This window comes from Lissotriton helveticus, chromosome 7 (genome assembly GCF_964261635.1).
Source record: "Lissotriton helveticus chromosome 7, aLisHel1.1, whole genome shotgun sequence".
Lineage (NCBI taxonomy): Eukaryota > Metazoa > Chordata > Amphibia > Caudata > Salamandridae > Lissotriton > Lissotriton helveticus.
Genome location: NC_136068.1, coordinates 1,784,103,241 through 1,784,116,176, shown reverse-complemented (window position 1 = coordinate 1,784,116,176; position 12,936 = coordinate 1,784,103,241).

Sequence of the window (12,936 nt, the reverse complement as noted above, 5' to 3'; positions counted from 1 at the left end):
CTGCGGGACACCTAGTTCCAACGGATATGATTTAGACTGGCCGGGCGGGATCACAACCTAAAAAGACCGTTCGGCAAGAAAGGAACGAAACCTGCAGAGGGCGGAGCCCGTGACACCTACTTCTTCCAGGCGCTGAAGCAAAATCCTGTGCGAGATCGTGTCGAACGCGGCACTAAGATTTAATAGCAATAGTGCCGCCGTCCAACCCGCATCAAGCACAGAACGTAGATGTTCGACCATAGAGAGTAGGGCCGTCTCCGTGCTATGACCCGCACGGAAAACATTCTGGGTGGGATCGAGGATGTTAGCCCTAGTAAGATGGTCAGAAAGAATTCCGTTCACATGGGCCTCGGCTACTTTCGCAGCCCAAGGAAGCAGGGAAATAGGGCGGTAGTTCTCGGGTTTGAGGTGGTCAAGGGTAGCCTTCTTCAAAATAGGTGTAACTACAGCCTGTTTCGACCTACTGGGAACTACACCTGAAGATAGAGACAAATTGATCAGAGAGAGCATCGGAGTATGGCATAACGGGGACATAATCCTGAACTGAGCCGGTTTCAGCGGATCTACAGGGGATCCTGATTTAATTTTAAGGCTCAACTGCATACGCTCTATGAGCAGATCTAGACTATCCGCCACCATGCACTCCAGGCTTCTGTTAACCAAGACTCCCAGATAACTATGACAGTCATTCTTCCACTGGAATGAGTATCATGGTAATGGTGGTGCATGTGGCAATCCTCGATAGCAGGAGGGTCTTCCTCTTTCCCCAATTGACTCAATAGATATCACCGTAAAAGTGCCGAACACCTCCAGCACCACAGAGATAGTGGTGAGCAGTGCAAATAGGATGAGCAAGATGTCATCCACATACACATAAATTTTCGAAGGTCCTACGATCGGGGGTATAACCGTGAGCCGACTGGTGCACAGACGCCACCAGAGGCCCTATAGTGAGAGCAAATAGCAGGGGGGAGAGCATACATCCTTGGCGGGTACTCCTATGAACCCAGAAGCAGTCAGAAAGACTGCCCCTTCAGTTAACCTGTGCCAAGAGGGAGTCATAGAGCCAGCGCACTCTAAAGATAAAGGGCCAGATGTAGGTGGCCATTTACCGACTGGTAATGGCCGATTTCGGCCGTTACTGACCGGTAAATGGGTATTTGGGATGTAGGGGGCCAATTTTACCGAATCGGTAAATTTACCGAATCGGTAAATTTACCGAATCGGTAAAATACAGAATCTGTATTTTTACCGATTCTGTAACTTCGAGATGTAGGTGGGACTCTTCTGAGTCCCAAAGGCCTTTCAGATTCGGTATTTTACCACCCAATCCAATTGGGTGGTAAAATACCGAATCCAGGTGTGCATGCACTTGTGTGCATGCACACCTATGCCATGTGACAGACAGACATGCCCTTAGGGCATGTCTGTGTGCCACATGGCACACATGCCTGTATTTGGGATGCTAGAGGGTGTCAAAGTGACACCCCCTGCACCCTTGCTGGAATCGGTATTTACCGAATCGGTAAATACCGATTCGGTAATGCCCATTGATTCCTATGGGCTTCAAAGGCCAATTTTTACAGATTCGGTAATTCAATTACCGATTTTCCCTCCTTTTATTTTACCGATTCATAAATACCGAATCGGTAAAATTCAGTATTTATGAGTCGGTAAAATAGAATTATCTACATGTGGCCCAAAATCTTTAGCAAGGCCACATTTTCAGAGTGTGGCCAACAGGAAGTCTCATTTTATCCAGTCAAAGGCCTTGTCGGAATCCAACAGCACCATGCCCTCTTCCGGAAGGTTGGTCACCATCCAGACCACGTGAGCCAGTGTAGGAAGGAGGGTACGTGATGAGCGACATGGGACAAACCCCACCTCTGAGTGGTGGATAAGTGAGAATAGAACCCGTTTGAGGTGGTCAGCCAACATGCTAGACAATATTGTAACATACCCACTGAGCAGGGTGATAGGACATTAGCTGCTGCAGAGAGGGCAGTCCTTCTGTTGTTTGGGGACAACCAATATCAGCACCCTGTTGGATAGCAGACCGAAGGAACCTGATTGGTCATCCTCCGCGAAGGCCTCAAGGAGGAGGTCTACCACCTCTGGTTTGGTCCACTCCCAGGGCCTGGTGATAGGGCAGGTTTGAGATTGCCTGCACAACCTCCTTGGTAATTGCACCGCGGAGCAGCTCCCTGCTACAATCTGTGAGGCAGGGTAAATGGACACCGTCCAGAAAGGCAGCCATCTGTGTCACACCTCGGGTCATTTCTGGTAAGTAGAGGACCTTATAACAGGAAGGTAATGTTTATGCCATTTCCTGTGGTTTGGTGACCAGGGTCCCTGAGTCTATGGGAATTGCAGTTATAGACATCTCTGTCTCCCTTTGTCTGAGCTGCACAGCCAGAAGCTTTTTACCGCTTTCTCCCCTTGTTCATAGTGCTGGTACCTTAGTTTCTGGAGTGCATATTCAGCTTTCAAGGGAATTAGGGTATAGAAGTCCATGTGCTCTCTCTCAAGGTTGCGCCTGGCGGCATCAGAAGACTGGGATGTGTAGGCACGTTTGGGGCAGGCTATATCCTCTTCCAGTATCATCTGCTGCTCTTCTCTCTGTCTGTTGGCCAGGGAAACATCCCTCATTAGCTCACCCCTGATGGACTCCTTTGCCACCACCCACAGGGTTAGGGCTGAGCCAACCGTACCTTCATTGTGACCACAGTAAGTATGCACTTGGAGAATATCCTTACCAGTCGATGGTTCTAACGCAGCAAGCTGAGGCACCAGTGTTTTGAATTGGCCATGACAGACCCAGGTAGGCCTGTAAGGTAATCGAGGAGTGGTCCGAGATTGTACCCTCCAGTATGGAAGTCTCAAGAAGAAGACAGAGCAAGGGGTTTTCCATCAGGAAAAAGTCTATTCACAATTGTATTCCATGAACCAGGGAAAGGTAGGTGTATTCTTGGTCCATCCGGTGTGAGAGCCGCCACACAATGCAAAGGCCTTGGTCTTCCCAAATGTACACCAGCAGAATTCTGTCTGTAATATTGAGTGCGTTAATAGAGCCAGCGCGGTCCAAGACCACATCCCATGCCAGGTTCCAGTCCCCTCCGTTCATTATATTAGCTTTGTCTTTTTCTGTCAATACTCAGGTGAGCTGGAGAAAGAAGGCCCGCTTCAGGCCCATGGGTGCATACCCTACACATAGAACCTTCCCGGCGATCTTCAATTTGGCCAATGAATACCAGGCGTCTCTGCAAACTCAATTCACGAGCACCATGTGGAGCAATGATCTAACATATCACTCCAGAGATATCACTCCAAACCCATGTATACCTATGTCACAAATGATAAAGTACCTATCTCAACTGCTCAAACTCTTCCAGCTGAGCATGGAAAGTTGGACAGGCAGGTTTCAGTACTCTCTGGCACAGTGGTGCCATTCAGGGGGGCAGTTTATAGGGCTGGGAGGACAAGCTCATTACGTGCTTGAAAATAATATGCACCCGGAGACACAGGTCCTCCCAGCAATTCCAGCACAGCCTCCCCGGTTGGTTGAGGACACCCGCTGGACTGCAGGGTGTGCAATAGTGGCCGGCACAGGTCAGGGGTGGCGGGTGGTAGGTGCGGTGTTGGGGTTGGGGGTGGAAAGGGAGTGTAAGAAACAGAAAGAAATGTACCCCCTTAACGGGCCTCTCCTCCATCCTCCTGCCGTTATCTCTTCCGGCCGGTGTTCCAGAAATAGGAGGCACCCAGGCTAAGGCTCACCTGAGCCAATCAAAACGCTGCAATATAGCATTGTGATTTATCTGAGCACCGTGGTTTGGCGCTCAGTCAGGGGAATGGGAGGCTGGGCATGTTCTCTACTCTAGCTGTAATGCAGCCTGGGTGGTGAACGTGCAAAGCTTGCATGACTGTTTGGCCGGTCCAACCACTTCTCCCCTGCTCTGTCAGCAGAGCAGCCCCATCCCATCTGCAAAGCTGCTGCAGCATGGAAAAAATAAAAAGGTAATAACCTCGAGTTATTATCATTTTATTTTTCCTTTATTTCACTGATGCAAAGCAGTGGGGCGACATACCTCCGCCTTAGCGGATGTGCCACCACTGAGGGTGTGGCAGTGTACCTACACATGTAGGCATGTGCTGGAACTGGGCACTCATAAAGCTGAGGGTATGACCCTGACTGATGATATTTCTTTTGGATTCTGTAAAAGCGTGGGCCTTCTCCTCAAGTCCTTCACCCATTTTAGGGGGCAAGATTTGTGCAAGAAGCAACAGGATGGAGGAGGATTCTTCTCTAGGCTAAGTATAGCTCAGAATGATTTCCAAATGGCTACCTCTTTATTGATTTTATTTCTTGCCCCCCCCACCCACCACCCCCCAAAGTGTGGAATCTCCACCCAAGTGCAGAGGATAAAAAACAATGTTCTAAGAGAAATAAATTACCGGTACAAAGGTAAATAGTTTCTGGAGAACTGAGGTCAAGTGTTTTTACTAATTAACATGTCTTTTACATTACATACATTATGCAAAGTGGACAGAGTTAACTCAGGATTGTATTCATGGACAATTTGTCATATGTTCAACATTCATTATCAAAAGACTGTCCAATCACATAAAGGCAGTAAACCAACTTGCAGCTCAAGCAAAAAAAGAGTTGAACAGCAATTATTCACTTGCATGTTCCATGAAACAACCCAATTCCATGGATGTGAACGTATGTAAGGGTTAACATCTAATTGTAAGCCCCATCATGTGGCAATGTTCTACAACATGAAACAGGCTACAATAATCTTGAACAAAAATGAAAGTGAGTACACCACGGTTCCCCAGTCCCCCTGTTCTGTGCGGTCAAGACATCTGAATCATGACTCCAGGACTCCAAAAGAAGTTTCAATAATTGTTAATTGCTTGTGTATGTTTGCATGCCCTGTTGTACTTTCTATGAGAAACTGAGGTTGGGCGATGGAAGGGTATGAAGAGATAGGCAGAGTGAGCATAACCAGCAAAAGTATTATTTAAAGACCACTCTATTCTATTGTAAGTACATTATGCATCCCTAACAACAAGTTGTGTGTGTCAGAGTCAGGCGTGTTGATTGTGTGGAGTCACCCAATAAGGCTAGCCCTTTATAAGGGAGACATTGCATGTCAGTAAAATAAGCAGGAACCATACAACATGCAAGAGGTGACCAACTGAAAATAAATCTATTGTGTCAGCTGTCAAGAAAGGAAGCATACACATCTGTGATGCAGCCCACAACATCACAGACAGTCTCAATATTGACAGAGATCCAGCAGTGTCTACTATGGAAATGGTGTGCTATGAAGTGAGGTGGCTGAAGTGACACGTGAGTGCTGCTTATGGCACCAAACACACGAGGAAGTGGGAAACCAAATAAAACTGCTGAGCTATACTTTGCTTTTCAGCAAGTGACTGTGACATGGCCATAAACTGGTACATTCCTCTGTTGATGCTTCTCAGGGCCTGATGCAAGCATTGGGACAGGCTTGTCTTTGAGATACAAATAGTGTCAGAGGACACCCTCTGGAAAGATCCACCAGTAAATGAATCTAGTACAGCTACTACTTTCACATAGGCAGGTACAGTGCAGGAGTAGCTTAACGGTGAATCCAACCCCTACTCTCACTCAGTAACCATGTCCAAGATGACACCAGATTGGAAGCAACAGCTGGAAATGACAGCTTCTCTAGCGTCCCAAAGATGTTGACCCTTAACCTACAAATTCTCTCTGTTCTCCTTCTCAAACATACTCCTTAAAACAGAGGACAAACCACAAACACATTCCGCAACATATTGAAGGCTAGATCGAGTTTAGTTGGGAAAGTTTCATTTTCATGTGCTCAGCCTATCTGTGATTGGTTCATGCTGTAATGCAAACCTGGCCGCTGCAGGGGAGCATGAGCAAGTCCTCCGACCCCCGGTATGGGACCACTCTCTCCCCAGGAGCTCCGCTCTGATGTGCTCTGCCACTGATCAACTCTACCATCCCAGGCAGGGTTTGAGACCACCCTGACTGCGCCTGCCCCCTGTGGGTATTCCTCTTAGCCTCAATTCTCTGTGCCCGCTGTTTTTTGTGCTTGTGCCCCACTGTTGCCATTTTTTGTGCCCCACTGCTGCTGTTTTCCTATTGACCCCCACTGTTGCTGTCTTCCCTATTGAGCCAACTGCTGTTTTGTTTCCTTAACTGACCTTGTGCCTGTTGCCGATTGTGTTTTTGTGCCTTTGTGCCCCACTGTTGCCATCTTCCTTATTTGACCCCACTGTTGTTTTCACTTAACTGGCCTTGTCCAGTGTTGTGCCTGTTCCCGCCACCACCGCCCCTTGACCTCCCCAGCTCCCGCCACACAGCTGCTAGTCCCTCCCGGCTCCCCCACCTAATGATGGCGACGAACTGCGGGCGTGATGCTGGCGTGCCGCTGGCGGGTCTAAGGCAAGCCCGTCTGTGCCTGTCCACGACCCTGGACCTCGCACCGCCAACGCTACAGCCCCACAGCACTCCACAAGCTCAACAAAGGCCTCAACAACAACAGCAAGCTAGCTTTACCGGCTGGCCCCCATGGACCCTTCAGCTGCCGCCGCTGCGGTCAAACCTACAGCACCACCAGGAACTCAGACCCTGCACAACCCAACCGCAAGAAGACAACTGAACCGAAGACCCTGCCTCCCTCCACAAACACGCCACCAAAATCTACGACCTCCACAACTGCACGTAGCATTCTTCATGGAAACCTGGACCAACACCACCTCGGGAACAGACATCGGCATCGCCATTCCCCAAGGGTACAATATCTCCAGAAAGGACCGCCACACCCACCCGGGAGGAAGAATTGCCATTGTTCACAAATCCATCCTCCACCTGAGCACCCTCCCGACGGGCCCACAGATATGATGGAACATCTACACTTCAAGATACAGACCAACCCTACCACCATCCTCCAAGGAACCCTTATCTACTGACCCCCTCGACCCGCAAACCTTTTGCCAACTCCATCATGGACATCATATCCCTTCATGCCACTGCATCCACCAGCATCACCCTGCTGGGAGACCTCAACTTCCACATCGACAACCAACTGGACCCCAACACCACATCCCTCTTGCGCAACCTCCACAACATTGGACTCCGCCAAATCATGACTGAACCCACGCACTCAGCGCGACACACCCTCGACCCCCTCTTCACAACAGAAAACTCCATCACCTTCAGCCACACCAGCGAACCCCCATGGACTGACCACCGATGCATCCACTTCACCTTCAGAACACCCATCATCCACAGACACCAGCACCTGCTCCCCCGAAGAAACTGAACCAGAATCACCGATGACCAGCTTACCTCTTCACCCAGCAACTCCACACCAACCATCGCAGAAAACGACAACCCCAACACAGCAGCCTGAACCCTGCACAGATGGATCTCCGACAGCGTCACCACCATAGCCCCCCTCAAGAAAAACAACAATACCCACCCCAAGACAGCCAGATGGTTCACCACCGAACTTCAAGAGTACAGACACACCTGCCCCCACCTCGAAAAGGCCTGGAGGAACACCAAATGTACAGAAACTCACAACTTCAGACCCGCTACCAATGCCCACCACCAACTTATCAGGAAAAAGAGAAAAAAAGTGATTGAAGACAGAATCACCACATACACACGCAACAGCAAAGAACTCTTCAACATCTATCAAGGAGTTCGCCCAACCCACCGACTCGACTGACATACCTCCCTCACAAGACGTCTGCGACAAACTCAGCACCTTCTTTCACCACAAAATCAAGAGCATCTACGACAACTTTGATGAAGGCAACCAACACACAGGACCCCCACAAATCACCCGGCACCCTTAAGCCAACGATTGACAGCTGGACAGCCCTCACCTTGAAGACACACTGAAGACAATGAAGTCAATCCACTCCGGGGCCCCCACGAACCCCTGCCCCCACCACATTTTCAACAGAGCCACCGACACCATCGCACCCATGCTCCACCACACCAACAACCACTCCCTGGCAACCGCCTCGTTCCCTGATGACTGGAAACATGCTGAGGTCAACCTCTTCTTGAACAAACCCTCGGCGGACCCCATGGACCTCAAAATCTACAGACCCATCTCCCTGCTCCCGTTCCCTGCGAAAGTAATCGAGAAAGCCATCAACAGCCAACTCTCCACATTCATCAAAGAGCACAACATCCTCTAATCCTCCCAATCAGGATTCAGGAAAAACCACAGTACGGAAACCGCCCTCCTCGCCACAACAGACGACATCCGCACTCAACTGGACAAAGGAGAAACAGTAGTCCTAATTCTCTCGACCTCTCAGCGGCATTTGACACAGTCTCCCACCGCACCCTAATACGCAGACTTCACGCCGCAGGGAACCAGGGCAAGGCCCTTGACTGGATCAGCTCCTTCCTCTATGGTAGAACACAGCGGGTCAAACTCCCCCCTTTCCTCTCAGACCCTATGCCTCCACCTGCGGAGTCCCTCACGGGTCTTTCCTCAGCCCGACGCTCTTCAACGTCTACATGGCTCCGCTCGCCCCATGGTCAAAACCTATTGACTCAAAATTGTGTCATACGCAGACGACACCCAACTCATCCTCTCCCTATCCAACAAACCCAACACCGCCAGACACAACTTTCGAGAAGGCATGGATGCCGTCGCCAAATGGATGAAAAACAGCTGCCTACAACTTAACACCAACAAAACCGAAGTACTCACCAACGGCCTAAAGTCTGACGCCTGGAACAACACCTAGTGGCACCCCACCCTCAGACACCTGCCCACCCCCAGGGACAATGCACACAACCTGGGAATCATCCTGGACTACGAGCACAAAATGGACCACCTTAGTCTCGTCCTCCTGCTTCCACACACTCCACCTCCCACGTAAGACCTTCAAATGGATCCCCCTTGAACACAGAAAGATCGTCACTCACGCCCTGGTCACCAGCAGACTCGACTTTGGCAATAAACAAAAAACTCACCCGCAAGCTACAGAACCTCCAGAATGCTGCCACAATACTGGTCCTCAAACTGCCAAAACACTGCCACCCCTCCCAGCACCTGTGCACACTCCACTGGCTCCCCATAGAGGTGAGAGTCACCATCAAGATGATCACCCACGCACACAAGGCCCACCACGACACCAGACCAGCATACCTGAACAGCCAACTCAATTTCCACGCACCCCAAAGGACCCTACAATCAGCCCAGTTCTCCTACACAGGTACCATGCACCTCAAAAACTAGATTGGGAGGCCGATCCTGCTCCTTCCTCACGGCAAAGGCTTAGAACGCCCCTCCACTCCCTCTCAGAAAGACAACATCGCTCCCCATCTTCATAAGAGACCTCAAGAGCTGGCTCTTCGACGGACCCCCTTCCTTGATGGACCGGTACCTGCACCCCACCACCCCCAGCACCTTGAGACCCTTCCGGGTGAATGCTTAACAAACACTTGATTGATTGATTGGTGTAGATGTGTGGTGAAGTTGAGAAAAAACATTAATTATATTACCAGGTATGTTTCAAGTGATGAAAATAGTGTTATATATATATGCATTCAGGATTTGTAATGTTTACTTTTAACCCCTTTGCTGCTGCGGCAATTCCGCCACAGCGCTAGAGGGGAGGGGGGGCCGCGCGGCGTACCATGCTCGTGACTGAACCGCTCCGTCACGAGCCTCGGGCGCGCTGTGCTTGTGACGGAGCGGTTCCGTCACGGCCCCGACTGCTAAATAAAATGCGCCGCGCTGGCGCGAAATCAGCACCGAGCAGGCACGGCGGCCGGACCGTGACGGAACCGCTCCGTCACCAACACAGCGTAACCGAGGCTGGTGACGGAGCGGTTCCGTCACCAGCATGGAAGGGGTTAAGGGATAGACTTAAAAACATATTCCGAATATGCCGTTACCGTTTGTTATGGAGTTAACAATTGTATATTTAAGTTTTTAATATTAAGAGGCTTATTTACAAGCTCATTGCACCACCGGTGCCTCAGGATTGAAGGGGAATTAATCCCCAGCTGAGAACCCTCCACAGGTCGTGTTTGAACAGTGGTGCAGGGAGGGGACGGGCCTGATGTAACAAGTGTGCAAACGTGCCCTGTGGTGCGTTTTAAGTTGAGGGATAACGTTCACTTGAATCCTGAGGGCCCCTGGGGGACAACTAGCCCATCAGGTACCTCCAGTAAGTTCCACAGAGCTGCGTTGCAGAGAGGTGGTCCGGTGCTATGCCCCTTTTTACACCTCTCTGCAATACAACTCTGTGGCGCTTACTGGACATACCTGGTGGGCTAGTTGGCCCAAGGGACCCTAAGGATTCAAGGGAACATAATCCCTGAACTTAAAACGTGCCACAGGATGCATTTGCACACTTGTCACATCAGGCCCCGACCCCTACCTGCACCACTGTGCAAACGCGCCCCTGGTGCATTGTAAATGGGGGGATTAAGTCCCCTTCAGTCCTAAGGGTCCCTTGCGGCCAACTAGCCCAGCAGCTACCTCCAGTAAGTGCCACAGAGCAGCGTTGCAGAGTGGGAAAAAAGGGGGTGTGACCTTGGAACACCTCTCTGCAACACAGCTCCCTGGCGCATACTGGAGGTACCTGGTGGGCTAGTTGGCCCCTAGGGAACCTCAGTATTCAAGGGGAATTAATTCCCCAACTTACAACGCGCCAGGGGGCGTGTTTGCAGAGTGCTGCAGAGAGGGGGCGGGGCCTCCGGCACAAATATGTTTTTTTTTTTTAAGTGGGCTGTGTGGCCCCTCTTCTTTTCCCATTTTTGAGGCCCTGGAGATTCCATTCCCCAGGGCCTGAACCCTATTGGTTTTTTTTAAATAAATACATTTAATTGGAAGGGGGCAGCGAGGCCCACCACCCGAGGCCAATTTTGGCCCTGGGGACCCCATCCACTGGGGCATGGCCACATATTTCTTTATTTTTATAAAATATTTTTTAAGGAGGGGGCTGCGTGGCCCCTCTCCTGAGACCTCTATTAGTACCGGGGACCCTATCCCCGGGGCTGTGCCTCTTTAAAAACATTTTTTTTTAAAATTATTTTGAGGAAGGGGGGCCTAGTGGCCTCCCTCCCGGCCACTTCTGGCCAAGGGGACCCCATCCCCCGGGCTTAGCTGCTCCGTTGGGGACCGTCCCGGGAGTGGGCGCCCCGGGACACTACAGGAGCCGGCCCTTGGGGGTGGTGGTCCGCAGGGTACTCAAGGGCCCCAGGAGGGGGGCCCCCTTCCAATGTTTAAAGCCCTGGGGAGGTGGTGGTCACCGGGGCAGAGTGGGGGGGTTGGGACCCCCAATGCATTATTTTTTTAAAAAGCCCCATGGAGGTCAAGGTCCCCGGGGCTGCATGGGACCGCGAGCCCCCCTGCCCTTATTTAATGAAGCTCAGGGAGGTGGTGTTCCCTGGGGCAATGTGGGGGGGGATTGGGACCCCCATGCATAATTTTTTTCAAAAGCCCCAGGGAGGCCCCCATACATAATCAGCATAGCTCCAGGGAGGTGGCGGTCCCCGGAGCTGTGGGGGCCTGCTATTATTTTTTGACAATGCCCCCGGGTCCTGGCTCACCCGGGGGCCTCATTAAAATGAAGCACAGGAGACCGCGCTTCATTAAAAAAAAAAAAAAATTAAAATACTTTTTTGGCCTCAGGGGTCCTTGTGGGACCTTCTGAGCAGGCCAAGAGAGTCAGGGTGTTTCTACCATTCCCCTTTTCTCTTTTTATCTCTTTGTTTTACTGTTTTCTTGTGACTCTGTAAAACCGAGTCACAAGATGGCTGCCAACAGTTCCTGGTTTGGAGTGTTTGCAGCCAATGAGAATGAAGCTCGTGTTCAGGAAGGTTCGCGAACCCAACGCTCCCACAGATATATACATTTTTTCTTTTTCTAATTTCTCAGTAACTACTGCATGGATTTACACAATTTGAAAAACGGTCTATTTCTAAACTAAGACCTACCCTTCTGCCAAATTTGGTGTAATTCCGTTCAGCTGTTCGGGGTGTAGCTTTGTCTACAGTTTCCTATGGAAATGAACATGGGGAAAATACGTTTTGGGACCCCCTTTTTTCTCTGCCCCGCTTGTCCAATCACCCTGAAACTTTCAAGACAGGAGCTTACCCGAGCGGGCCTGCTAGTTTTAATAATTTCACAAATATTCGTCAACGTGTCAAAGTTATTGAGAAAAGTAAAAACGCTTTATGTTTTTTTTATTTTTGAAAAACAGATGGTATTAATTAAGCTATGTTTGGTTTTCCTAATTGTTACTTAATGAGGTGGACATTTAAACCCACCAGGAGAAAGTAGGAAAACAAGAGACAGGTTTTCCAGAAGACCAGTAAGACCTAGAGAGGACAATGCCAGCAGGTCAGTGAACAGTCAAGTGGGCAATACACCAGCTGCCAAACCTAAGGCTCATAGAATGAGAATCTGATTGGGTGATAGAGGGATTTGTCTCAGTGTGGGGTCCCAAGACTCAAGCAGGGGTGGTAGATATGTTTAATAGTGTAGGAAAAGTTTAAAGTTAACAATGTATTTGTTTGGTACACGATGTTTTGTACTAATGAGTGAGACCATAATACAGGGGTATGAATTTGATCCCTGGACAATGAATCGTCAGTTGTATGTCTTGGCCCTGGATGAAGTGAAGCAGCCCCCTTTGTTTTCTGAGGACAGTGGGATCTGTGTGAAGGCTCTCACAGCCTGATTTATGTCTCTGCAGCTGTTGGTTTGAAGGTGATAATAATGTGGTGTTTGCACAAGAGGAAGCATGTTCCTTTTCTTCTTGTCCTGCACAATAAGCACCCTCCCTCCGGCAGATAGTCTTTTGGAGATGTTTGCAAGCAAAACACAGAACAGCAGTATTTGTTGACATATACCAGGCATATTTACCAAGGAT